Below are 23694 nucleotides of genomic sequence, written 5' to 3'. Positions count from 1 at the left end.
AAGCTAACAGGGCTTAAGCTGCAGTCCCCTCAGCTGCCCAGGTGTCCAAGGCACTGGCAGGGACCTTGCAATGAGCTCACGTGGTCACAGCTTTTGTAAAATGTGCAAGTGCCTTTCCTGGAGCTCCGTGTAGTTCATAGCAAACCATTAAAAAAGGCAATTTAAACATTTTGCAAGAAACCCAGGTTGGAGATGTAATATGTTTCCTTTGATAATATTTCATTAATTTCCTGTATTTAATTCATTTTGTCCTCTTAGGAAACGTTTCTACAGAAGTAGCATATGCCTACGGGAAAGGGCCCACGTCAGAAACGAGGGGCTCGAGGGGTGTCCACAGAGGCCCAGCTCCCTGCCCGCCTCCTGCTTCTGCCAGCATGTCCCCTGGGTGACCACCCTCCTCACTCCTCACAATGCAGATTCTGCTTTCCGAAGAGCCTGTACCAGACAAGCAAGCTATCTTCATCACAACTGGTTAAGACCACTCTCTGCCACTCTGACTCCCCCTTCCTCCCAGGTTCCCTCGTTTTGTATTTGTAAGGTTGTGTTCTTTTTCTTAGAGAGGGCCTCCTATATTACAGAACCTTCAGGCCCCACAAAACCTGGCCCTGCCCTGAGGGTGGTTCACAGACCACAGTAAGACTCCAGGCAAGCTGGGAGCCCAGACAGGGTCCTGAGAGGCGGAGGGATGAGGTCCGACTTAGGGGTGGGGATCAGACTGGGGTCACGGGTGGAGGACAGGAGGCAGGTGAGGAGGGCACTGTGTAGTCCAGGTGACCGGCGTTGGGGGTGGGGAGGGGGCCAGGGTCAGATTCCAGGTACCCTCTACTGGTAGCCAATGGGATTCGCTGGTGGACCCGATGCAGGGAATGAGAGAGAGAGAGTTCTTGCCCTGAGCCACGGGCAGGACAGAGGTCTTAGAGACGGAGCAGCTGGTGGGTGGAAAGACGGGAGCTTGTTTCCAGATGCGGGGGTGTTGGATGCGTGAGCCTGGAGTCCAGGGTAGAGGCCAGGTCCGAGGATGATATTTTAGGAACTGTCAGGGCATAGCTGGTGCTTAGAGCCTCTGGACTCCCCGGGGAGTTAGGGTAGACAGAGAAAAGGCCCCGGGTGCGCCAGGGGCGCCCTGACATGAACAGACCAGCAAGAGGAGGAGGAACCAGCCGAGGAGCCCGGAGAACTGGGAGGAGGGAGGCTGCAGGCGCGGAGGGACGCGTGTGGTACACACTGCCGTCCACGACAGCCCGAGGCGGGGACACCGCTGTCCTCCCCTCCCTCTGAGGCCGCCCCCAGCATGCCCCGCCCGAAGCCCCTCCTCGGCCACGCTCGGTCCCCCTCCTTTCTTTAGAGCGCACCCTGTGCGGCTTGACTGTCGTTAGGCCCTGTCTGCGTCCTGGGGCGGTGACTTTGCTCATCCCCGGATCTGCCGAATCCCAGGGCCCAGCTCAGCACCCGCACCCCGAGGCGCCGAGGCTGCGTCCCCGGCGGGCGGCGGGCGCTGCGATCTGAGAGTCGCCGCCAGAGGGCGCCCGGGGCTGGAGGGCTGACCCCGCGGGAAAGGGCCAGAGGGTCCGCACCGGGTGGGGCGGGGAGATCCTGCCGAGCGGGCTTCCCGGAGCCGGAAGACCTTTACCAGCCTGAGGAGGGAAGCAGGATGAGGGCAGGCTTCCCAGGAGGTAACTTTTTAACTGTCCTGCAAAATGAGTGGGCGGCGGGCTGGAGCAGGGCCGGGGGTGCCGGTGGAGCCGGTGGAGGGGCGGGAAGGCCCGGGAGGCCCCCCGAGACTGGGGAAGCGCGCAGCTGGCGCAGCGCGGCGATCTGGGCGGACGGCAGGAGTGGCCCCCGGAGCTGATGCGCGCTCAGGCCCCAAGGGGTGGAGGCACGGGGGGAGGCGCAGCGCTTAGCCTGTCCGGTGCTCGTGGACACGGGGACATGGGTGCTCCCACGGGGGGGCCCCCCTGCTGGCACCCCCCAGGCCCCAGCTCCCCCACCGGGGAAGGTCTGGACAATGGGGTCCACCTCCTGCCAGGGAGCGTCCCCAGGGCCCACACAGCGCCCCCTCCCCTGCTCCGCATGGAGGGGGGATGAGGGCAGAACTGTTGCTCGGTCACAGCCTGAGGTCAGAGCCTGGAGTCCCTGCAGGTCAGAGGTCAAGGGGCTGCCTGCACGTCTGGAAGGTCTGTGGTCACTGGTGGAGAAGCTGAGGTGACCTCATCCTGAGAGCCTGGAGAGATGGGGGAGGGGTGGCAGGGGGCCAGGCAGGAGGGGGCCTGGGGGCCCGGCAGGGGGGCGCCTACAGTACCGGTACCGGTACCCGGCCTGCCTCACCGAGGCTGCCTCTCCCTAGGCCTGAGTCTGATCCCCTTAGAACGGGGTGTCGGGGGGTGGCCTGAAGCCCCTTCCAGGTCCTGGGTCCAAGGCCAGCAGAAAGGATTGGCTCCTTGGGTGACCCTCCCACTTTCTGCTGCAAGAGCTTCCAGGGACAGTGTTGTCAATGATAATAATAATAATAACTTTTTTTTGGATGTTTCTATATTCCAGGAACTTTCCTAAGTGATGTATATATTTATTAGTTAAGTTATCCCCCAACAATACCATGACTGAAGAGCAATTTTTGGTCCCCTTTTACAGATGAAAAAACTGAGACTCTGAGAGGGAGGAGACTTGTCCAAAGCCACGCAGCTGGGATGGAGCAGTCTGGCTCCAGAGCCTCTGGGTCCCTAATGTCACTTGAGTGACCCAGCCCCATACCACGGATAAAGAGACCCTGAATCTCACCTGCTCTGAGCACAGAGACAAATGTGGCTCCAGACGTCTCCCCCCAGGCAGAGTGACCTGGAGGGCCGCCTTCAGCCTGGGGCCTGCTCATCTGGGTGTGGGTGGTCAGCCCTGGGTCAGGGGATGGTGCCCAGCTGCCTGGTGCTGGCACTGGAAGGGCAGCTGTGGGTTAAAATCCTAACTGTACCACTCTCTGCTGTGTGATTCCAGGCAAGTCACCTAGCTGCTCTGTGCCTCAGTTTCCCCTTCTGTAGAATGGAGATGATCATAGCACCTCCTTTAGAAGACTGCTGTGAGGATTAGATAAAACAATACACATAAAGCACTTGACTGCTGGTTTTCCATGGGCTCCCCTTGGGTGCCTCTGACTCTCCTGGTTCTGGAAACTCTCACCTCACATTCAGCAGGGTGGGCAATAAACCTCGTCTCCCAGACTCAGAGACATCGTAAACCAATGTTTCTGGATTCTCCCACTGGTCCTCTGGGGTTGGTATTATTTATCAGACCCCCTCTAGGAAGGAAGAAACAGAGGCTCAAAGAAGGGGGAGGGGGACTTGCTCTGCAGCCAGAAAAAGGAATGAAGAGGGTGTCTGTGTGTGGATAGGAAGTGATCTCTCTTTTTTCTTTTTTTTTTTGGCCCTGCTGCTTGGCATGTAGGATCTTAGTTCCCCGACCAGGGATCAAACCTGTGCCCTCTGCAGTGGAAGCACAGGGTCTTAACCACTGGACCACCAGGGAAGTCCCAGGAAGTGATGTGTAAGTGATATTGTTAGATATTGTAAATTGGGGGGAAACCAAGTGCAGAACAATGTGTAGTATATGCTCACATTTGAGCGAAAAAGGGGTTGGGGGATGGGAAATATAGGTAGATTTGCCTGTATGTGTATAAAATATCTCTAAAGTTTTAAATAAGGTATTGATTATTTACCCCTAAGGAGAGGAACTGGGTGCCTGGGGTCTGTGGTGGAAAGGAAACTTTTTGCTACACACCCATGAAATACCTAAAAGGATGTTTTTGTGTGTTATTTCCCTGAAATAAGGTCAGGGAGGGGAAAATGAATACATTAATTCAGGGGTGCAAATTCCAACACCAACTAGAGCTAGACAAGAAATACGAATACGTGTGGGACATTAGGGAGTGGTAGAGACTGAGGTGAACAGTCATGTCCTACCTAACGGGGCAGCCCTGCTCAGCATCGGCAGATTGCTGCCCTGCAGAAGTGCAGGCAGACCCAGAGTTGTCAGAGCTTCCGATTTCCAAAGAGAAATGGAAATGGGGTGGCCACTGGATGAGGAAGACAGTCAGGGTGACTAGGAGAACACGGCCTAGGGAGTGGTCGAGCTAGAGGGAGATGGAGGGAAAGTGTGGCAGCCACATCGGCTGACTGACCTATCTATCTGCCATCCCCAGCCCCCCCTCCCCTGCTGCCTTCCACTTAAGAGACTGGAGAGGAGAAATGACTCACTTTCCCAGTCTCCCTTGCAGTTAGGAGTGGTCATGTGACACAGTTCTGGCTGATTAGATCTAAGGAGTGGGTGGGGTTGGGGGGTAGGGGTAGGTTCTGGGAAATTATTTCTCTTCATGATAAAAGGGACAAATGCTTTCAATTCACCCTAAACGTAACCATTCCTCTTCCTTCCTGTCTTAAATGTGAATGCAGATGCAACACCAGGTGCAGTAGCAGCCATCTTGCAAACAAGAGGGAAAAGCCAAGAAATTGCAGAGTTATGAACCCTGACATCACTGGCCTGGTAAAGCAGTGCCAGCCATAGCTGATCTCCAAGCTCATTGGGATGGGGGAAAATGCACTCCTATTTGTCTGAGCCACTCTGATCTGTTTTCTATTTTTTGTAGTCAAACACATGCTTAACTTTATAGAAGATGTGTATTTGATAGAGCTCAGAAGACATGGGAAAAGGAGAGGCTAGGCAGGAGTCTGTGGAGGGTAAAGGTCAAGGGGAGAGGCTTTCTGTTTGGAGGTGGGGGAGGCCTGATCATGTTTCTATGATAATAACCAGCATTTATTGAAAACACACTATGTGCTCTACACAGTGATTTACACAGATCAACTTATTTCTCACTGCAGTCCTCTGAGCCAGGCCCGGCTATATCCCCACCATAGGGGAGGGAACTGCTGCTCAGAGAAGCAAAGCAGCGTGTCCGGCCCTACGGCTACAGGAGGTGCGGCAGGATTTGAACTCAGGTAGAAGCTGTCCAGCCCAGGATGGGCTCTGACTCCTCCACCTGTCCCTCTTGGGGCCTCAGTCTCCGTGTGAAATGGGGCGCGCCGGGAGCCTGCCGTTCTGTGGTCCCGGTGGGGGCGCCAGCGCCAGGAGCTGGCCTCTGCTGGCCCAGCAGGCCCGGGGTCAGCCAGGCAACCACCGCCCCTTCCACCTCCCTGTCTGGTCCCTCCCCGCTGGTGGGATGAAGGGGCTGGGGCTGACGCAGCCCTGACGGGGCCTGGTGCGGGGTGGCGGTGCCTGGAGGGCGCAGCCTGGGCCTCTGGGCTTCAGTTTTCTGTGACGGGCACCGAACAACACGCCCGCAACACGCCCGCGGCTGCTCGGAAGGCTTGCAAGGCTCGCAGTGACCTAAGCCCGGCGGGGCGTGGAGGGAGGGTGTGGACCTCCCCGGCCGCCCCCTCTTGGGGCCCCAGGTCGGCCCCAGGCATTTCCGGGCGGCCTCAGGAAATACCAGCACCCCCCCCCCCCCAACGCTGTCCGCGGGCCTGACGCCACCACCCACCTCCCCGCCCCTCCCCCACCTCCTTCCGGCCGCGGGCCTTGCTCACTTCTCCGCCCTGGGCAGTGCCTGGCTACCCGCGCCACCTCCTACACAGTCTGCGCCTCCTCCTTCCTCTCCCTCGAGCTCTCTCTTCCTCGCTTGGAGAAGGGGGGGGTGGGGGGCGGTCTGGGGTCCTGGTAACTGGGCGGCGACGCCTGACAGGCTAGGCGACTGTGATTTGGAAAAAGGTTCGGGGGGTTCTGAAAACCTAGAATAGGAATCAGGGAAGCAATCAGGGAAGGCTGCCTGGAGAAGGTGACATTTAAGTCTGGTCCTGGAAGACCAAGCCATTGACCAAGGATAAGTGTTTCAGACAGTAAATCACTTACTCGACAAGCATTTATTGAGCACTTGCTGTATGCCAGTCCCTGTGCTAGGCCCTGAGGTCTGGCAGGAGGCAAGATAAGTTTGTGCTCTCATGGGCTTTGCAGTGGGGGAGTCAGAGGAGGCTGCGAAGGGATAAGCACTACCTCACAACCTGGGCTCAGAGCTACTGAGGGAGGGTAGGTGATGGGAGGTGAAAGGTGCCGTGATAGTCTGAGGAGGGTGGCCAGTGAGGGCTTACCCCCCACCCCTCAAGGGCATTGCACGACTGACGAGGAAACAGCAAGTGCAAAGGCTGAAAGTCGAGAGGATGCAGGAGGCTCGGCTGCCGGACAGTGGACTAGATCAGGAGGGCGCTGAGGATGAGGGCAGGGAAGTGACTGGCCCGAAGTCACAAGTGCTGGAATGCAGGGACGTGAGCTCAACCGCAGGAGTGTCCGTAACTTTTTAAAGCGGGCCTGCAGCTGCACAGCCTCCGGAACAGTGGCCAGCCTCCCTTGGTAAGGCTGCCGGGCCACCTGGGGCAGGTGCTGATGGAGGGGACAGCTAACTGCCGGGAGGGGACAGCTGACTGCCGGGAGGAGACGCTCCCTGAGAGAGGCAGCAGCGGAAGTCGCTGTGGGATGGTGGAGGCTGTGGCGGCTGTGATGTGGTTTCTCTGCAGCCCCTGTGGTAACAGCCCGGGCACTGTGCCTGCCCTCCTGTGGCTTCTGCGCCCACACAGAGCCCTCGCTGGGGCAGCCTCTGTTTCCTGGAGCTCGGACTGCGGCTGGGAGCCCAGCCGAGACCCTTCTCAGTCCCGGGAGACCTCCCACTCTTTATCTCCTGGGTAGCTGAGGCCTCCTTTATAGAAGAGGAAACGGGTTCAGAGAGGGATGGTGGCTGGTCCAGGACCACACAGCAAAGGGCTGTGTCAGGCACCCACAGCTGTGGGCTCCTCCCCGTCCCTGTCTCATTTCCCCACACCCCTAAAGGTGATTCCTGGGGTCACATCCAAACAAACAACTTCCATTTGAATCCTTGTTCTAGCTGGGCTTCTGGGGCGCCAAATGCAGACATTTGGTAGTGAGTCTTCAAATGTGACTGAGCTTCTGCCCTGAGCACAGTTCCCATGCACACAGGACAGACTCTAAGTGCTGTTTACAGCCCCCATTTGTGGAGGGAGTGGGCAAGGGCACAGACTCTGGGTTCCAAGCCCCAGGCTGCCACCTCTTACGTGTGTCACTTCGCCTTCCTGTGCCTCAGTTTCCTCACTGGCGAAATGTGATCATGAGGGTGACTTCCAATTGGATTGGTGTGAAGGTTGAAGGAGATCATAGGGAAGTGCTTAGGAGAGGGGCCCGCCGTGGTGATGTCCGCGTGGGTGTCACACCTACTGCGTGCAGCGACCCTGCCCAGGGAAGGTGGCCTCCCAGACCTGCTCCGTCCTTACAGTCACCCTGCCAGGCAGGTGCTTCACACCTCACTTCACAGATGGGAGACGCGCAGGGTGGGTTTGGGGGTCGCCCAGAGTCTCACAGCTGGTGAGGGGTGGTGTTGGGACTGGAATCCAGGCCAGGCTGATTCAGACAGCCCTGGAGTCCCCCCGTGGACAGGGCAGGCTGTGACTCAAGTCTGCAGGAGCGTGGGCAGGCGTGTAGGGTAAGCGGGCTTCGGGGTTGGGGGGAGGAGGGGGCCCCATTTTAGTGGTCGGGGAAGCCCGCGGGGGAGACGGACTGGAGGGGATGGGGCACGGGGCGTCCGGATGTGTGGGGGAGGGCATTCCTGGCACAGTGAGGGGAGAACGGGGCAGGGGCGGGGTGGGCAGGCCTTCTAGCCGCGGTGGGGCGGGGCTGTGGATTTGATTCTAAGTGTGGTGCAAAGTCCTTGGAGGGCTTGGGACGGGTGACGCTATTCGGTCTCCCCAGCAGCCCGCCAGCAAGGCGCGGCGGCCCCGCCCCCGAATTGCGCTGAGGAAGCTGAGGCTCTGAGGGTCCCTGTGTGCTGCCGTGGTCCGGGGTCACCAGCACAGAGCAGCGGCTGGACCCTGGCTCCCAAAACCGCTCTTTGTGTGGGGTGCCGGGTGCGGCTACAAGCGCCCCCCACCCCCTGACCACAGTCGGATACCCCTGGGCTTGCGGAGCGCCTTCCCCCAGAGACGGCCTGTCTTCCATCGTTTACTCTCAACAAACATACTCAGACATTATGCTCCGTGTGAGCATAATTATGCCAGAACCGTGCAGGGGGAGGAGACACAGGTAAGGAAGGCCAGTCCCAGCTCCGCCTCTCCAAGAAGCTGCTGGACCACGGGGTGCAGAACCTACACTGTCACCATCCAGGAGGCAGGTGCCAGGATGCCCGTGGCATCCAGGAAGGCTCCCAGGGCAGGATGACCACCGGATCCTAAAAGCCTGTGGGCACTCAGCCAGGCTGACTTCTAGAAGGATCCCGAAAGGTGGAGAGGGGGCTCCAGGCAGAGGGAACAGCACACACGGATGCTCAGAGGCCAGCATATGCAGGCCATCTGGGGAACCCCAGGTGATGGGTGGAGCTGCAGTGCAGGATCGGGGGAGGCGTGCCCACAGAGGAGCCTGGAGAGGGCAGCCCCTCATCCACCCAGTGGGGAGCACAAGGAAGCAGAGAGACCAGCGATGGGGAGAGGCCCGGGAGGGCCCAGGCTGGTGTCCCTCCTGCCCTTGTCTGGGGGTGTGGGCGGTCACAACCGGCCGCTCAGTTGAGGAGAATGAAGATGCATCACAACCGGCCGCTCAGTTGAGGAGAATGAAGATGCAATTCTATTCTCATCTTTCCGCTCAGTACCTCTTAGACACGCACATTTACAAAAATTGATAACAAAGTTGCTTTATGTACCCGCCTTTTTTTTTTCTTATAAGAAATTAAAGAAAAAAGTGGAAGGAAGGAAAGGAGGGAGAGAGGGAGGGAGGAAAGGAGGGGAGGAAGAAAATAAGGAAGGAGAGAAAGAAGCAGAAGAAAGAAAAGGATTGGGAGAATTTTTTTTTTTTTTTTTTTTTGGCCTTTTTCTGGTCTAGATGGCCCCTACATTTGCCTTGTCTCACCCTTTGGAGTCACTGGCCTCCTGCCCTCTTTTTTGGGACCCCTCTGTCCTGGCCTCTTAACTGCTGTGTCTGTGTCAGCCTCTCCACAGCCTGGCAGCCCTGGCACAAGCCTACTTCAGCTCCAGTCCCAGCTTCACTAGGAGGAGCTCAGAAAAGGACAGTTGCATGAATGAGCAGAGGTGAGTCGGAGGAGAGGGTGAAGGGAGAACCAGTCTGGAGATGTGTTCCCAGGTCTCTGGACAGACTGGTAGATCCTGACACTCCACTCCATCAGCCCTGGCCCAGGGCCCCTTCAGCCAGAGCCAAGGCCAGCCCTCTTGACATTCTTCCAGCAATGCTGAGTCCTGAGCCTGAGCCTATGAGGACCCACTCTGCATGTGGCCCTGGACTAAATGCTTTCTGTCCATCATCTCAGTACTGTGAAGCAGGTATGAGTGGGCACCACATTGCATTGAGTTGTCCTGTGTTCTTAGTCTCCTCAAGTCTGTCTTCTTAGTCTTTCTTGTGTTTCACAACCTTGGCAGTTTTGAAAAGTACTGGCCAGGTATTTGTAGAATGTGTGCATGCATTTTTAAAGGATTTTAAAAGATGTTTATTAAATAAAAAATAATAATAATGAAGAAAGAGAGGAACAAAGAGAAAAAGAGATGTGAAAAGAAAGAGAAAGGAAGGAAGGAGAGAAGGAAGAGAGGGTGAGAATAAGTGAAAGAAGAGAAAAAGGAATGAAAGACTTTGAGGTTTCTGTCAAAAGAAAACTTTGCTTGAGGCAACAGTGGAGATGTCCTTTAAGAAAGCTAGGATGACGCCAGCCTGACTCAACAGCTCTGACTTTTTTCTGGGCTGGTCTGAACTGGTCTGAACAATTAAGAATTGTGTCTGTGAAGTGACAAAGAGGGCTCCTTGCATCTCCAGCTTTTATGGTTCCTGGTGCCCACAATCTCAGAAGCAGAGAGGGCCACTTTTCTGATGGTTTTAGCTAAAATCCTGGGGATGGCTCTTATTGGCTGGGCTTGGGTCACATGCCCAGCCCTGAACCAATGACTATGGCCATGGAGATGTGAATTCTCATTGGCCAGCCAGGGATATGCCTGCCCCTGACTGCTAATGGAGAAGGCTGCTCTCAGCAGCTGCAGAGTTAGCAGAAATACATGAGACCAGGCTCGTTCCAGCCATTCTCTCCTGACTCACCCCCTGCTTCTTTCTTCTGTGCATCCTGTGGTCCAGCTAAATGGCACCACTGGTCCATGATTTCCTGCCTCCTGGTCTTTTGCTCAGCCTGCCCCCTGCCAGGGTTGCTCTCCTCGCTCTCAGCATAACCAATAATTAGCCACCCTTAAAGTCCCAGCTCAAATGCTGCTGGCTGGGCAGATGTCTTTGAGTTATAGCTTTGGGTGATTATGTTTCAAATCTTGACCCAAGCTGAAAGCTTTATGAAGGTGGAGGGCACCCAACTCATCCAGAAATTTTCTGAGGAAGGAAAAACAGCACCTTTCTGAGGCCAGAGAAGTGCTATGGCCTCTTCAGGGCACTCAGCCAGTCTCTGGCAGAAAGATATCGTGCACATTTCCAAGGAAGGGGTGCTCTGTAGGAGATGCCAGTCCCTGACTCCCTTGGACTTGGGTGAAAATCTCAGCCCTGCCGCTCCTCAGCTGGGCCAGCAGCTATTTTTCCCCTCTCTGTGCCTCACTTTTTTCTTCTGTAAAATGGTGATAACAGAAGTGCCTACCTATCTCACAGGGCAGTGGTGACTGTTTACTGAAATAATGCGTGTAAGACGTTTCAGTCTGTGTAGATTCAAGAAAACAATTTAAAATGGTCTGTTGGGACTTCCCTGGTGGCGCAGTGGTTAAGAATCCACCTGCCAACGCAGGGGACACGGGTTCGAGCCCCGGTCCGGGAAGATCCCACATGCCGCGGAACAGCTAAGCCCGTGTGCCACAACTACTGAGCCTGTGCTCTAGAGCCCGCGCGCCACAACTGCTGAGCCCGCGTGCCCCAACTACTGAAGCCCACGTACCTAGACCTCGTGCTCCGCAACAAGAGAAGCCACTGCAATGAGAAGCCCGCGCACCGCAACCAAGAGTAGCCTCCGCTCGCCGCAACTAGAGAAAGCCCAAGGGCAGCAATGAAGACCCAGGGCAGCATGCCCCCCGCCACCAAAAAAAATGGCCTGTCTTGGACATTCCTGGCCGTCCAGTGGTTAAGACTCTTTGCTTCCAATGCAGGGGGTGCAGTTTCGATCCCTGGTTGGGGAGCTAGGATCCCACATACTGCGGAGCGTGGCCAAAAAAAAAAAAAAAAAAGCCTGTCTTGTTTGCAGTGTTCACCACTATAGGGGAAAAAGCCTGAAGAGTAATGGCCAATAAAAACTACAAATGTTGGGTCATAGATTGAAAACTATATATTAAGCTGATGCTGTTTTTTACTGTTACACTTCATGCCCTTGGGAGGAAATCTGAGGAAGGTCATAGAAACTTGTTTTTGAGGCATGATGAGAGGTTTGGAAGAAAGGTGTTATGCAAATCTCAACAGAATTATCAGTAAATGCTGCAAATATAAAAGCCTGGAGGGACTTCCTTGGTGGTCCAGTGGTTAAGACTCCGTGCTTCCAATGCAGGGGGCGCAGGTTCGATTCCTGGTCGGGGAACTAAGATCCCACATGCCACGTGTGGCATAGCCAAAAAAAAAAAAAAAGCCTGGAGCCGTCAAAAAATTAAATGAAAACTCTTTGGAAATGGGGTTGATGACTGTTATTGTCAGGAATCTGGGTACCAAGTCAACTGGCTGAGGGAGAAAAGAGAATTCAGCTGAGTGGTGGTCGTGCTGTCCACCTCCCCAGTGTGTGTTCCCCTCCCATAACTGCCCCCCCACCTCCAGGGGGGAGCCCTGATGGGCCTAAGCCAATCACCCTGATTCCTCATCGAACTCCCCACAGCTGGCTCAGGGATGGGCAGGTGATCCAAGTTCTTCCAATCAGAGCAAGGCTCAGGTATCAGTTTCCTGGTTTGGAGAGAGAGACACTGTCTTACCCTGGCTACGGATGTGAGGCATGGATCTGCTACAGCCAATTTACAGCCAGTCAAGACACCAGCCCAGGAAAATTATGACATGCCTAGGAGGTATATGTCAAAGAAATGGAGCCAGAACCTTGATCACCTGAAGCTGGAGATTTTAGTTAAATGAGCCAATTAAATCCAATTATCATTTAAGCCAGCTTGAGCTGGGTTTTCTTTTGAAATAGTTGTAACTGATGTATTGGCTTATGTGCTAAAAAGTCCAGGGTTAAAACTTCAGGCATGGCTGGTTCCAGGTGTTCAAACAATGTCAGCAGAAATCTGTCTTTTCTCTCCTCCCTAACCCCCTCTGTGTTGGCTTCATTCTCAGCCTGGCTCTCCCAGTGGGAAGCTGCTCCAGGCTTACATCACACTAGTTCAGCAACCTGACGGGGGTGGGGGCGATGGGGGTGGGGTGGGGAGAACAGCCTCCTCTTTTTCAGTGGTTTCTGTGGAAGTCCAGGGCTTGAGTCTCACTGGCCCATCTTAAGTCATGTGCCCATTGCTGAATCAATCACTACGACCAGGAGAGATGCTCTGATTGGCTTGGCCTTGATAATGTACCTGGAGCTGGAGGGGAGAGGGGATCTCTCCCTTCAGTCTACTCAAATTCCTCTCAAGAGTTTGGCTTTCGAATCAGGCCTGACTTTTCTAGCATTGCCACTTTTTAGCTGTGTGATTATGGGCAAATCGCTGAATGTCTCTGAGCCTCAACTGTAAATTAAGGATAACGATGGTCTAAAACTCAGGGTTGTTATGAACAGGAAATGAGATAATCCATGCAAAGCATGGTGCTTGCTGCTTTGGTGTTATTGTTATTATTATTACTATCTCCTAGCTCTAGTACCTCTACTTCAGGAAGTCTGCCTTGATCCCTCCTTCTCTGCAAGAGAGAAGGAAGTTTCCTTTTCAGCTCTCACAGCCCTTTCTCTTATGATTTCCTATGTGACTTTAGTGTTTTAGTTTCAGTTTGTGTTCATGACTCCTCTGCTCTTTTAGACTTCCAGCGCCTGGAGGGACCAGGATAGCTTTATCTCTGTATCTTAATAAGAACCACTGCTAACGCCCATCTACAGTTTCCAAAGCGTTTCCTACTCCGCTTTTTCATTATGAACCTTAATGCAATCCCTCAAGGTGGGAGGGATTATTACTCTTTACAGATGGGGAACCTGAGGACCGGAGGGAGCAGTGACAGGCCAAGGTCAAGCAACGAACTGGCAGACAGGGAGTTAGCTGTTGAGGGGCTCCCAGCATAGGCTCTTCCTGCTGGACAAATGGTTTTGAATCTAGAGTTCAAACCTTGGTGGAAGATCCCTGAGACCCACTGCATCTTCGCTAGGAGAAGGTGCATGCTGTCTTCACAGCATGCCATCTCTCCCTGCCCGTAGTGCCTCCCCCTTGAAGCCCTCCTTCCCCAACCCCAGAGACATCCCCGTCTGCACAGCCATCTCTTTCCGCTTCTGAAACGCACCACCCTGACCAGCCCCCATCACTGTGCCTCATCAGGCATCTGAAACCGACCTCCAAACCCTAGGAAGGGCAGATGAGCATGCTTCCTCCTGTGCCTGTGCCCTGGGACAGCTTTGGCCTTGGACAAAGCATATGGCTTATCCTGCATCCTCCTCTGCAAGACAGCTTACATGCTGTGGATTCGGCAGAACCTGGGTTTGAATCCCAGCACTGCTGTGTCCTGCCTCTGTTTCCTCATCTGTAAAATGGGAATAGCACTGCTGGCCTCAAGGGCTCCTCACGGGGATGAATCGAGAGAGGGAAGTGCAAGAGGGCGATAGGCTTCAAAGGGGGTGCAGGAAGGAGAAATGTCTTCGAGGAATGCAGGAATGTCCCCTCTGACCTTGCACGCGGGAGATGGTCTTCCGGCCTCAGGAGGCCCTCCCCTACTCCCCAGCCTGGCTCGATCCCCTGAATTGCTCTCCAACTCACTTCCTGGGCTGTGGTTGGCTCATCATCTCTTTATCTGTAACCAGTTCTTGTTCCTAAACCCACATCTTATCTCTGTGGCGGCACAGACTTGCAAGCTGGGTGGGGAAGGGATTGGGCTCTGTCTGGGTGACCCAGCCCAGCATCTCTCCAAACCTCAGTTTCTTCCTGTAAAGTGCGAACAGTAAGAAGACTCACCTTGAGGGGTTATGGTGAGGTTTGGGGCCAGTGCTGTTCCATGTGGCAGCATCTAGCCACATGTGGCTATTTAAATTCATCAATTAAAGTTAAATAAGGTCATAAAAAAGCAGCTCCTCGGGTGCACTGGCCACATTTCAAGTGCTTACATGTGGACGGTGCAGCTGGACAACACTTCCATCATCCCAGGAAGTTCTAGCGGCAGCTCTGGTTTGCACAATCTATGGAAAGCACTCAAGCCTGCACCAGGCACCCACTACATGTTGGCATAAGTTCATCTGGAGCTGCAAACTCTTTGAGGGCAGGGGCCGTGATTTCAGGGAAAGTTCTGCTCTCCTGCAGACCCAGGAAGTTCTAGCAGAGAGCTGGGGCTCACAAGGAGGGTTGGATTGGTAGAGGGGCTTCTCCGGGATGGGGGTGGACCAAGTTCAAAATGGGGAGCTCAGGTTCCTGCCTCAAGGCAGACACGTAGGGCTTAATTCACTGTCCTGGTGGAGAAGGGGCACCGAGCACTGGGATGGGGCAGCAGACTGCAGGAAGGGGTTTCTAGCCTTTAGAACGACCAGCATTGGACTTTTCAAAGGAATAATGGCCATGGGTTTGCACATGTGTTAGTGTCTCTCTCTGTCTCTCCTCTCCCCTCCCCTTTCCTCTCTCCTTCCCCCCATCTTCTCTCCCTCTTATCTTGTTGCCAGAGAAGGGAAGTCTAGATCCCAGCTTGGAGAACAGAGGATGCCTTCCTGCATCTGGCTCCCTCACAGGGAGCAGGAACACGAGGCTTAGGGAAGTGCAGTGACTTGCCTTAGGTGTCTTTGTAAGTGAGGGCAGAGTGGGACTTCTGGAAACAGCCTCCCTGAAACAGGGCCTCCTTGGAACACAGGCCACAGGGATGGTGCTGTCTGCCAACCTAGCAAGCCCTGATCTGTCCCCAGACCCTGCTGTGAGGGGGTCTCTGCTGACCCCACCCTGACTGGAGCAGGTTGGGCAGCTGTGAGGTCCTGGGCACCTCTCCAGTGTCTGCCCCTCCTCCAGCATGGTGCTCGGGACATAGTAGGTGTCTCGTGGGCACTGGTTGAACCAAAGGGAACAGGTGGATCCTGTGTGAGAGCCCAAGGCCCTGTGAAGGGGTGAGCCTGATCAGGGGATCTATAAGCCCCTCACGGGAGGATGGTGACCCCAGAGCCCTACCTTTTTAGTGCCACAACCCCTTTAGCAGTCTAGCAAAGCCTGTGTACCATCCTCAGAATAATTTTTGAGTGTGTTTTATTGAAGTAGAACACGTATGTTAAAGTGACACATCTAAAGTGTACATCAGTGAATTTTAACAAAGGGAACACACTTACCCCAGCACCCAGCGCCCCAGCAGCCCCCGCTCGTCCAGCTCCACCTCCTGGACCTGGTGATGTTTACAAGTGCACACTGCAAGGAGAAGCGTGTTTTAGCTCAGGCTGGGTGCTCTGTGCATGTGTGGGGTGGAGAGGGTGTGTGGAGCTGTGGGACGTGCCTGAGGCGTGGGGAGATTTGTGGGGTCTGAGTGAAGTTTGCCGTGTGCGTGGGTTCAGGTATGAATTTGCCAGGGTTTGTGTGGTGGTTTGGGGTCGTTGGGACGCGTGTGTGGGGTTTGGGGGTTATTTATAGAGTATTGGGGCGTAGGCTATGGGGCGCGGTGGGAGGGCTGGGTAGTCTCCGTGGGGTCGTGGGTACCCGGGTGGAGGGCCTGGGGTCGGGGAACGAGGGGTCTGCGCGGGCTGGGCCGGGGTGGGATGCCAGCGGGCGCGGGGCGGGACCTTGCGTGGCCTGGGCTGGACGGAGGGGCGGGGCCTCGGGACCATGGGGCGGGGCCTCGGCGGGGCCTGGGCTGGGCGGAGCGGAGGGGCCTCGGGCGCGCGGGGCGGGGCCTAAAGGCGTGGGGCGGGGCCTGGGCTGGCGGAGGGGCGGGGCCGGCGGGCGCGCGCACGCAGTCGGCGCGCCCCCTCCCGGCCGCCATGTTGGCTGGTGTGTGGGTGTCAAACGGAGCTAGAAGCGGCGGCGGCTCCGCTGGCTCCCGTCGCTCCCGCCTCCTCAACGCTAGTGGCGGCCGCAGCCGCGCATCCGGGTCGGCCCGGAGGAGCGCAGGTGAGCTGGGGCCACGGGGCTTGGGGGCCGGAGCGGGCCCAGGGCGCGGACCCTGCCCCTTCCCGGGCGGACGCCCCCAGAGCGCTGCCCCACCAGCCGTCCCCCAGAGCATGCACCCCCGCAGTCCCAGCCGGGTCTCCACCTCAGGCAGGACCCCTTCTTACCCGCCCCACGAGGTCGAGCACGGCCCCCTCCCCGTCTGGATCCCTCGTTCCGCTGCAGGGACCCCCCTCCCCATTTCCCCTCGGGGAGCTCTTCCTTTCATATCCTCGGAGCCTGGGGCTCCCCCTCCTCCCACCCGAGATCCGGGAGCCCCTCCAGGCCTCACCGTCTACCTTTAAGCCTAGAACAACCCCGCGCCTCCTCCCCGGGGCACTTTGCTCCCCTCCCCGGGCCAGGCGGCCCTTCCCTCCGGGAGTCGGGGGAGGGATCCCCCGTCCAGGATGCCGGCCGTCCCTCTCTGGGCTGCCGCGGGTCCCCTCCCTTCCCCAGGGACCAGGTTCTCCCTCCCCGCCCCCGCCCCACAGCCCAGCGGGGACGGGGGCGGCAGAGCCAGGCTCCAGCTGCCTTTTGTTCCGCGTGGGATGGCAGAGACCCCGCCCGGCGATTCTGCCGGCCTGGTCGGGTGGGTGACTGGGTGCGCGGGGCCGCGTCTTCCAGGAGACCCTTCCTCTCTCTCCCCGTGGGGCGGCTCCCCAGGAGCCCAGCGCCTTGGGAGAGGCCGGCCCTTCCTAGAGGAGTCCGTGCCAACAGGTTTTTGTTTGCGACCGGAGTTGGTCCGGTGGCTTGGCGGTGGGGGGGGGGGGGGCGGGGGAGGTGCAGCTCGCTCCCCCAGAAACCCCGGCAGGGGCCTGTGGAAACCCATTCCTCCGCCCACGGGCTCCGTCTGGGGCCCTTCACTGTTTTGCTGACCTGCGGACGCATCTGAGTCTGTGCTGGAAGGAGGATGGGGCTTAACCATCGTGAGGGTTCAGATGGGGGAAACTGAGGCCCAGAGAGATTGGCCCAAGGTCGCGCACCGATACAGTGTCAGTGCCAGAGCTCGATGCTTGGGTTCCAGGGCTCTCTCCGGAATGTTTCAGAATTTTCTTTAGAGAGATGTTCAGGGTTATCCCCTTCTTCTTTTCCACGTTCACGTAAGAAAATGGACAGGAAAAGAGGAGAAGTGTGAGTTCTTCCTTTCCACCTCCAGGAAATGCCCTGTGAAAGAAGGGATTGGAACAGGAGGTTACAATGATTGAAAAGGTGAATTTTAGTTTTTACTTGTCCATGCCCTCCCCCAGTTATGTAGGATAATGAAGATTTGGCAGAAAACGTGTGTCTCTTGTAGCTCTATATATGGATGGTAGGTGCTGACCAATCATATACCCAATCCCACACAGCAGTGACTGAATTTGCGCTGATAATTAAGTTTTCATCTTATTTAAATGAACACCCAAAGGGCCTGCAGGTTTCTGAATGGTACTTGTTCCAGCGATTGTGTTTGGGACAGGTGATTGTGTCGGAGAAGTTGCCAGGATCTTCTCATATTTATCTGTATTTTTTTTTTAATATCTGTATTTTTATTTTACATTTTTTTTTAAGAGCTCCTGACTTATTTATTTATTTTATTTTTTTGGCTGTGTTGGGTCTTCGTTTCTATGCGAGGGCTTTCTCTAGTTGTGGCAAGCGGGGGCCACTCTTCATCGCGGTGCGCGGGCCTTTCACTGTCGTGGCCCCTCTTGTTGCGGAGCACAGGCTCCAGACGCGCAGGCTCAGTAGTTGTGGCTCACGGGCCTAGTTGCTCTGCAGCATGTGGGATCTTCCCAGACCAGGGCTCGAACCCGTGTCCCCTGCATTGGCAGGCAGATTCTCAACCACTGCGCCACCAGGGAAGCCCCCTTATTTTACATTTTTTAAAGCTTATTTCTTCTTGAGTTTTTTTTTTTAATTTATTTTTGGCTGCATTGGGTGTTCGTTGCTGTGCGTGGGCTTTCTGTAGTTGTGGCGAGTGGGGGCTACTCTTCGTTGCGGTGCGCGGGCTTCTCATGGCGGTGGCTTCTCTTGTTGCAGAGCACGGGCTCTAGGCATGCCGGCTTCAGTAGTTGTGGCATGCGGGCTCAGTAGTTGTGGCTCGTGAGCTCTAGAGCGCAGGCTCAGTAGTTGTGGCTCACGGGCTTAGTTGCTCCGCGGCATGTGGGATCTTCCCAGACCAGGGCGCGAAGCCGTGTCCCCTGCATTGGCAGGTGGATTCTCAACCACTGCGCCCCCAGGGAAGTCCCCATTGTCATACTCTTGTGAAGAGTGTTAAAGTTTTCAAAGCTTTCTGAGAGCTGTTCTCACTGTTCCCCAGAACCTTCCTGTTGGATTGTCGGGGCGTGGATGAATGTGGTTGTTGACATTTTATGGCATGAGGACCTGTTGACCCCGAGCCTTGGAGAAATCAAAGGGCTTGGATTTGGGGGAGTGAAGTCGGGGAGGATATGAGGAATTATCTAGTCCTACTCCCCCATTTGTCTGCTGGGCTTTCCACTCAAGCATTCTGTTTAAACAGATCTTCTGTCCAGCCTTCGCCAGCCAGCTCCGCCAGCGTCTGGGCCCCTCCAGCTCTGCTCCCTGAGCCTCACCACCCCAGGCATTCTTTTGGAGCACTTAGCACGCTGTCTGTGTATCTGGGGCTCTTGTGACACTGTGACGTCTTTGAGGCCGGTGATCACCCTGCCTTTCCTTCCCCAGCACCAGCTCAGTCTCTGGTGCATGGCAGGCACTCGCTGAAGATGTGAGGTGTGTAAGGAGTCCTGGGGGCGGGCAGGGAACACGCTTACCCATCCCTGCTGCAGGCTCCATTGTTCTGTCTTGCTCTTGCCTAAACTGCTGCTGTTGGTCCAGCAGTCCTATGTCAGTCACGTGGGTATTATCTCCCTTCTACAGGTGAGGAAACTGAGGCCCAGGAGCGTAAGTCCTGTGCTCAAGGTCACACAGCCAATAGGTGATGGGGCTGGGATTCACACAGGTCTGTTGGATCCCCAAATATTATGATACCTGTTACCTCATCTGAGAAACTGAGTACTGGGGTGAAGAGACTCTCTCTAAGCCCAGCTGTGAGTTGGAGGAGGACGGAGTACCGTGGGGTGACCTGATTAAGATTGCTGAGGTGGGAGAGAGCAGGTTTTGCTTTTGTCAGATGCATTGTGAAATGACTGTTTATCCCCATCTGTTGAGTTTTTGAAAATTGACAAGCTTTCTGATAAGTTTGTCAATGGAATTTTCTTTGGTCTTAGCTTGTTCAAGGTGTCTAAAAATAGAAACTTAGAAAAAGAAACACAGTGAAGTGTCTGTGAAGCTGAGAGGGTGTGTTGAGTAGCCTCTGTCCACGGGCTGTTTGACCACACCTATCTTCCAGGTTTTTGATGTCCTGAAATACAAAGCTGTTTGAGCAGACTTTGTTGTTGCTGTTGAACATAATTTCATTTTGTCTTTACATCCATGTGTAACACAGGGATTGTAACCCATCCATGAATGGAAAAACTGAGGCCCAGAGAGGTTAAGTAACCTTTGAGGAACTGACCCAGCCAGGAGTCACACTCAGGTCTGTGTGATTACCAAACCTGGGTCCCTGCTGCTCCACCAGCCACTGCAGAAAGCAGTGATGATGAGTAGTCATTTAAATTGTAGGATAAACTTGTGATCTAAAAGTCATCAAGTTCATTTAGAAGGTTGGGAGTTGTGAATGAGGCGATGTCTGTCTTTTTCCTAACTTTAGGATCTGTGAAGGTACTGAGGTTCGCATATCAAGAGTTTCATGGACTGCTTGATCGAGGCAAAATTTAGGGCTTGGTTTTAAAAATTGGCCTGGCTCCTTTTTTTTTTTTTTTTTTTTTTTTTTAAATTTTATTTATTTATTTATTTATTTTTGGCTGTGTTGGGTCTTCGTTTCTGTGCGAGGGCTTTCTCTAGCTGCGGCGAGCGGGGGCCACTCTTCATCGCGGTGCGCGGGCCTCTCACTATCGTGGCCTCTCCCGTTGCGGAGCACAGGCTCCAGACGCGCAGGCTCAGTAGTTGTGGCTCACGGGCCCAGTTGCTCCGCGGCATGTGGGATCTTCCCAGACCAGGGCTCGAACCCGTGTCCCCTGCATTGGCAGGCAGATTCTCAACCACTGCGCCACCAGGGAAGCCCTGGCCTGGCTCCTTTGAAGCAGGTCTGTGGCACCGTTATAATACCCCCTGCGAGTGCATGGGGTTCCTTCCGGTGACTCAGCCCCAGCCCACCCAGGTGCTGGAGCTGCTTTGTGCCTTCCTGTTGGTCCTGGTCTGGGCGGAATGCGCCAGCCCTCTAGAGACAGAGAGGGTAGCTTCTTGCTCTCTCTGGTCAAAGCAGTGGTAGGAATTGGGGCACAGAGGTCAGTGGAGGGACCCCGGTGTCCTCTTCATGGCACCCAGCTAACAAGTGGAGCAGGGAGAAGCAGGCTCGCCCTGCGGGGTGGCTCACCATCCGGGGCTGATGCGTGATGTGGATTTAAAAGCATCTATAATTCATCACTTCTGAGCGCAAGCTTCGTCCCGCCTCTCACTCCCACCCTCCCCTCTTAAGGAAGTGTCATCGTCACATCTCGGTGGCTCTGTAGCTGAGGACACCAAATGGTACAGATAGTTTGGCTACAAAGGCCATGTGACAAGTAGCTTTGGAATCAGACGTGGGCACAAATGGGCCTCCTGGCTGGGTGGCTTCGGGCACTTTAATCACTGAGCTTTGGTTTCCTTGTCTCTAAAGAGGGCCAATAATAACCGCTTTGCAGATAGACTAATGGTCTTTCTCAGACGCTGGTGCGCGTCGGCACTGCTCAGAGCGCTGACCCCTCCCCCAGAGTTTCTGATTCAGTGGGTCTGGAGTGAGGCCCGAAAATGGGCATTTTCAGCCAGTTACCGGGTGTTACTGATGCTGCTAGTTCCGGGGCCAGATTTGGGAACCGAGGCCCAGAGGACAGAGTGAGAAGGCGTGTGGGGAGCCTGCGAGGGCTGGCTGTGCCGGAGGCTCACCGACAGCGGCTCCCTTCTGCCCCCCAGGTGCTTCTGTATATCGCTCAGATGACGGCATGACCCTTGGGAAGGGAATTTGGTTCTCTCAAAGTGATGTTTTCACTTGTTCTGCCCGCCAGGTGCTTCTGTATATCGCTCAGATGATGGCATGACCCTTGGGAAGCGAATTTGGTTTCTTAAAGCAATGTTTTCCCTTGTTCTGCCCCCCAGGTGCTTCTGTATATCGCTCAGATGATGGCATGACCCTTGCAAAGGGAATTTGGTTTCTCAAAGCGATGTTTTCACTTGTTCTTATGTGATTGTAATTGGGCTGTGGTCACAGGCGTGGTGACCCTCTGGGTTAGTTGGGATGTTTTCCTTCGTGAAGGGAACTTAAGATGTCAGTGCCTTTCAAAGAGGCAGTAAATCCAGGATCCTGTTTGAAAAGCCGGTTCTTCATTCCCACACATCAAGCGAGATGTTCACTGTCAAGGCCCTTTAGAAATGCAGTTGGGAAAGGGCAGGGGGTGTGGCGTTGGGCATGGAGCAGACTCCCACAGGGCCACTGGGGCGGCCACTGGTGTTAATGGAAGTCACTCCTCCCTCCAACAATTCTGAGTGATTTCATATTCTTTGGTGTTTAGAGTTTGGAAAAAAAATTATTTTCCTCCAGTAGGTAATTATCAGCTAGTGCATCAAAACCAAACACGTGGGTGTGTGTGAGCCCTGATGGTCTTTGAGTGTCTCCTTTGCGCCAGGCCCTGTGCGACTCCTTTTATGCCCAGTAGTTAATTTAATTTTCATTGTGATCCTCCAAGGCCTGTCACCACTGATCTTTTTGCCTGTGCAAAAACTAAGTCTCAGAGAGGTTCAGCAGCCTGCCTCAGGCCACACAGCCAGTCAGCGCCCCAGCTGGTATTTGCCACCACCAGTGTCAGATGGAAAACCACACTATTTCCATGGCCTCGGCCCACAGCCGTGTCAGGTGCTCCCACTACCTCAGTGTACGCTCACGGCAACCCCGCAGGCATTTCGCGGGGGAGCAGAGCTGGGGCTCGGAGGGGTTGGGCTTGTTCACATGCCCCCACCCAGTGTCCGGCAGGACCTGAATTCAGTCCCATGCCTGCCTGAGTTTGGAGCTCAGGAAGCTGTTTCTATGGCAACACCTCCCCTCCCTGCCCAGGGCTGCAGAAGTCAGTTCTAAGACCCGAAGCTGCCTGGGTGTGTAGAGCACGGCCCTGGGGGAGCCCCAGCTGGGCTTGCGGGAGGAAGTCTTTGTGGCTGGTAAGGGTTTCTGTGTTTGCAAAGCTGTGTTGAAATCATTGCCCAAATTGCTCTTTGAGAGAAGGGGCTCTTTCTTTTTACTTTGTAATCGTGAAGCTCTGCACATTTGTTCTGTAAACATGACACATGGGAATTTAGGACTAAAAAATGGTCTGGTAATGCTGTTGTTAAAATGTGATCAAATTCATGCTGAAGAACTCGATAGTTTTAAAACGTTATGTATAAGTAAAAATATGAAGTATCTCCTTCCTCAGCAGGCAGTTAATGCATGACTTACAGCAAATGGGTCATTTTTCTGGTCGTACCATGGGTGAGGAGGCTGGGGTGTGATCACTTTCCCAAGGTTTGAAAATTGCCTGCAGCTCCCAAGTCAAGGGGTGATAGACAGCTATGTGTCAGTACCTGCCCTGTGCTCTTGGGAGGCCCGGGAGGTTTGGACTCGAATTTGTTGTTCTGTAAGCTCTTTAAGACTCTGAGGTGACTAAATCATGAGAGCGAAAAGTTGCTATCCAGAGTCTGTCCCCTTCTCTGTGTCCCCCTCCCCCAAAGTCATGGCAATAAAGGAATACTGACGGGCTGAGAAATCACATTTTTATTTGAAAGTACGTCCTCCCTGAGTGCCCGTTGGATACCCAGAGCTGTCATGGGGTATAACGAGTGTACTTTGGATCCAAAAATTTGGGAAATGGATGGTCAGAGAAATAATTTTGGGGCCACTTTATGAGAGGCAGTCGGTCGATGTAGAAGTATGGGGCATCAAATCAAGGGCAGTTCCTTGACAATAGGGCTGACATTTGAGATCAGCGTCAGCCTTGGGGGTATGCGGCAGTAGTCTCTAGGATCAGAGGGCTGGGTGTTCGTGAGGTGCCATGGCTCTCGCCACCAGGAACTCAGTCTAACTGAGAAGACAGTTAATGTTAGTGAGACAGAAGCTGGTGGTTTGTTGAGTTGTGATTTTGATTCTTGGTCAGGAAATCAGGAATGGAGAAAAGTCTGGAAGAGTCAGGGAGAAGGTAGGATTGAAGCTGGACCTGGCAGGACAGGGAGCCGCGTCCGGGAGAAGAAGGCAGAGGGCGGGAGAAGAAGGCAGAGGGCGCGGGCGTGGGTGGGTGCCTGGTGGGGGGCGGGGGGGGGGCGGCACAGGCTTCAGAAGCAGCTCTGCTGGGCGAGT

At 54.8% G+C, this 23694-nt stretch overlaps 1 protein-coding gene and 1 long non-coding RNA gene across 4 annotated transcripts in view; both read left to right on the top strand.

The window, feature by feature from the left end:
* The first annotated feature begins 1217 nt into the window (after positions 1–1217).
* Positions 1218–11521, top strand: LOC132355032 (uncharacterized). Of its 3 annotated transcripts, none has more exons than XR_009499513.1 (7): positions 1218–1673; positions 3433–3531; positions 4437–4527; positions 4863–4979; positions 9019–9119; positions 9273–9368; positions 10811–11521. It is a non-coding gene; the product is annotated as an uncharacterized LOC132355032 (long non-coding RNA). The 3 variants fall into 3 exon arrangements; XR_009499511.1 differs by having other exon boundaries at positions 9215–9368; XR_009499512.1 differs by having other exon boundaries at positions 9215–9368; positions 10784–11521.
* Positions 11522–16156: 4635 nt separating this feature from the next.
* The window catches only part of EPN2 (epsin 2), a 68981-nt gene continuing 61443 nt past the window's right edge, over positions 16157–23694 (top strand). Inside the window, exon 1 of the mRNA XM_059908399.1 lies at positions 16157–16244. The gene's annotated coding sequence lies outside the window, so the exon portion shown is untranslated. The remainder of the gene's footprint in view (positions 16245–23694) is intronic.

This window comes from Balaenoptera ricei, chromosome 20 (assembly GCF_028023285.1).
Source record: "Balaenoptera ricei isolate mBalRic1 chromosome 20, mBalRic1.hap2, whole genome shotgun sequence".
NCBI lineage: Eukaryota > Metazoa > Chordata > Mammalia > Artiodactyla > Balaenopteridae > Balaenoptera > Balaenoptera ricei.
Note: the sequence above shows the minus strand (reverse complement) of the source record. Positions and strands in the feature narration are given on the sequence as shown.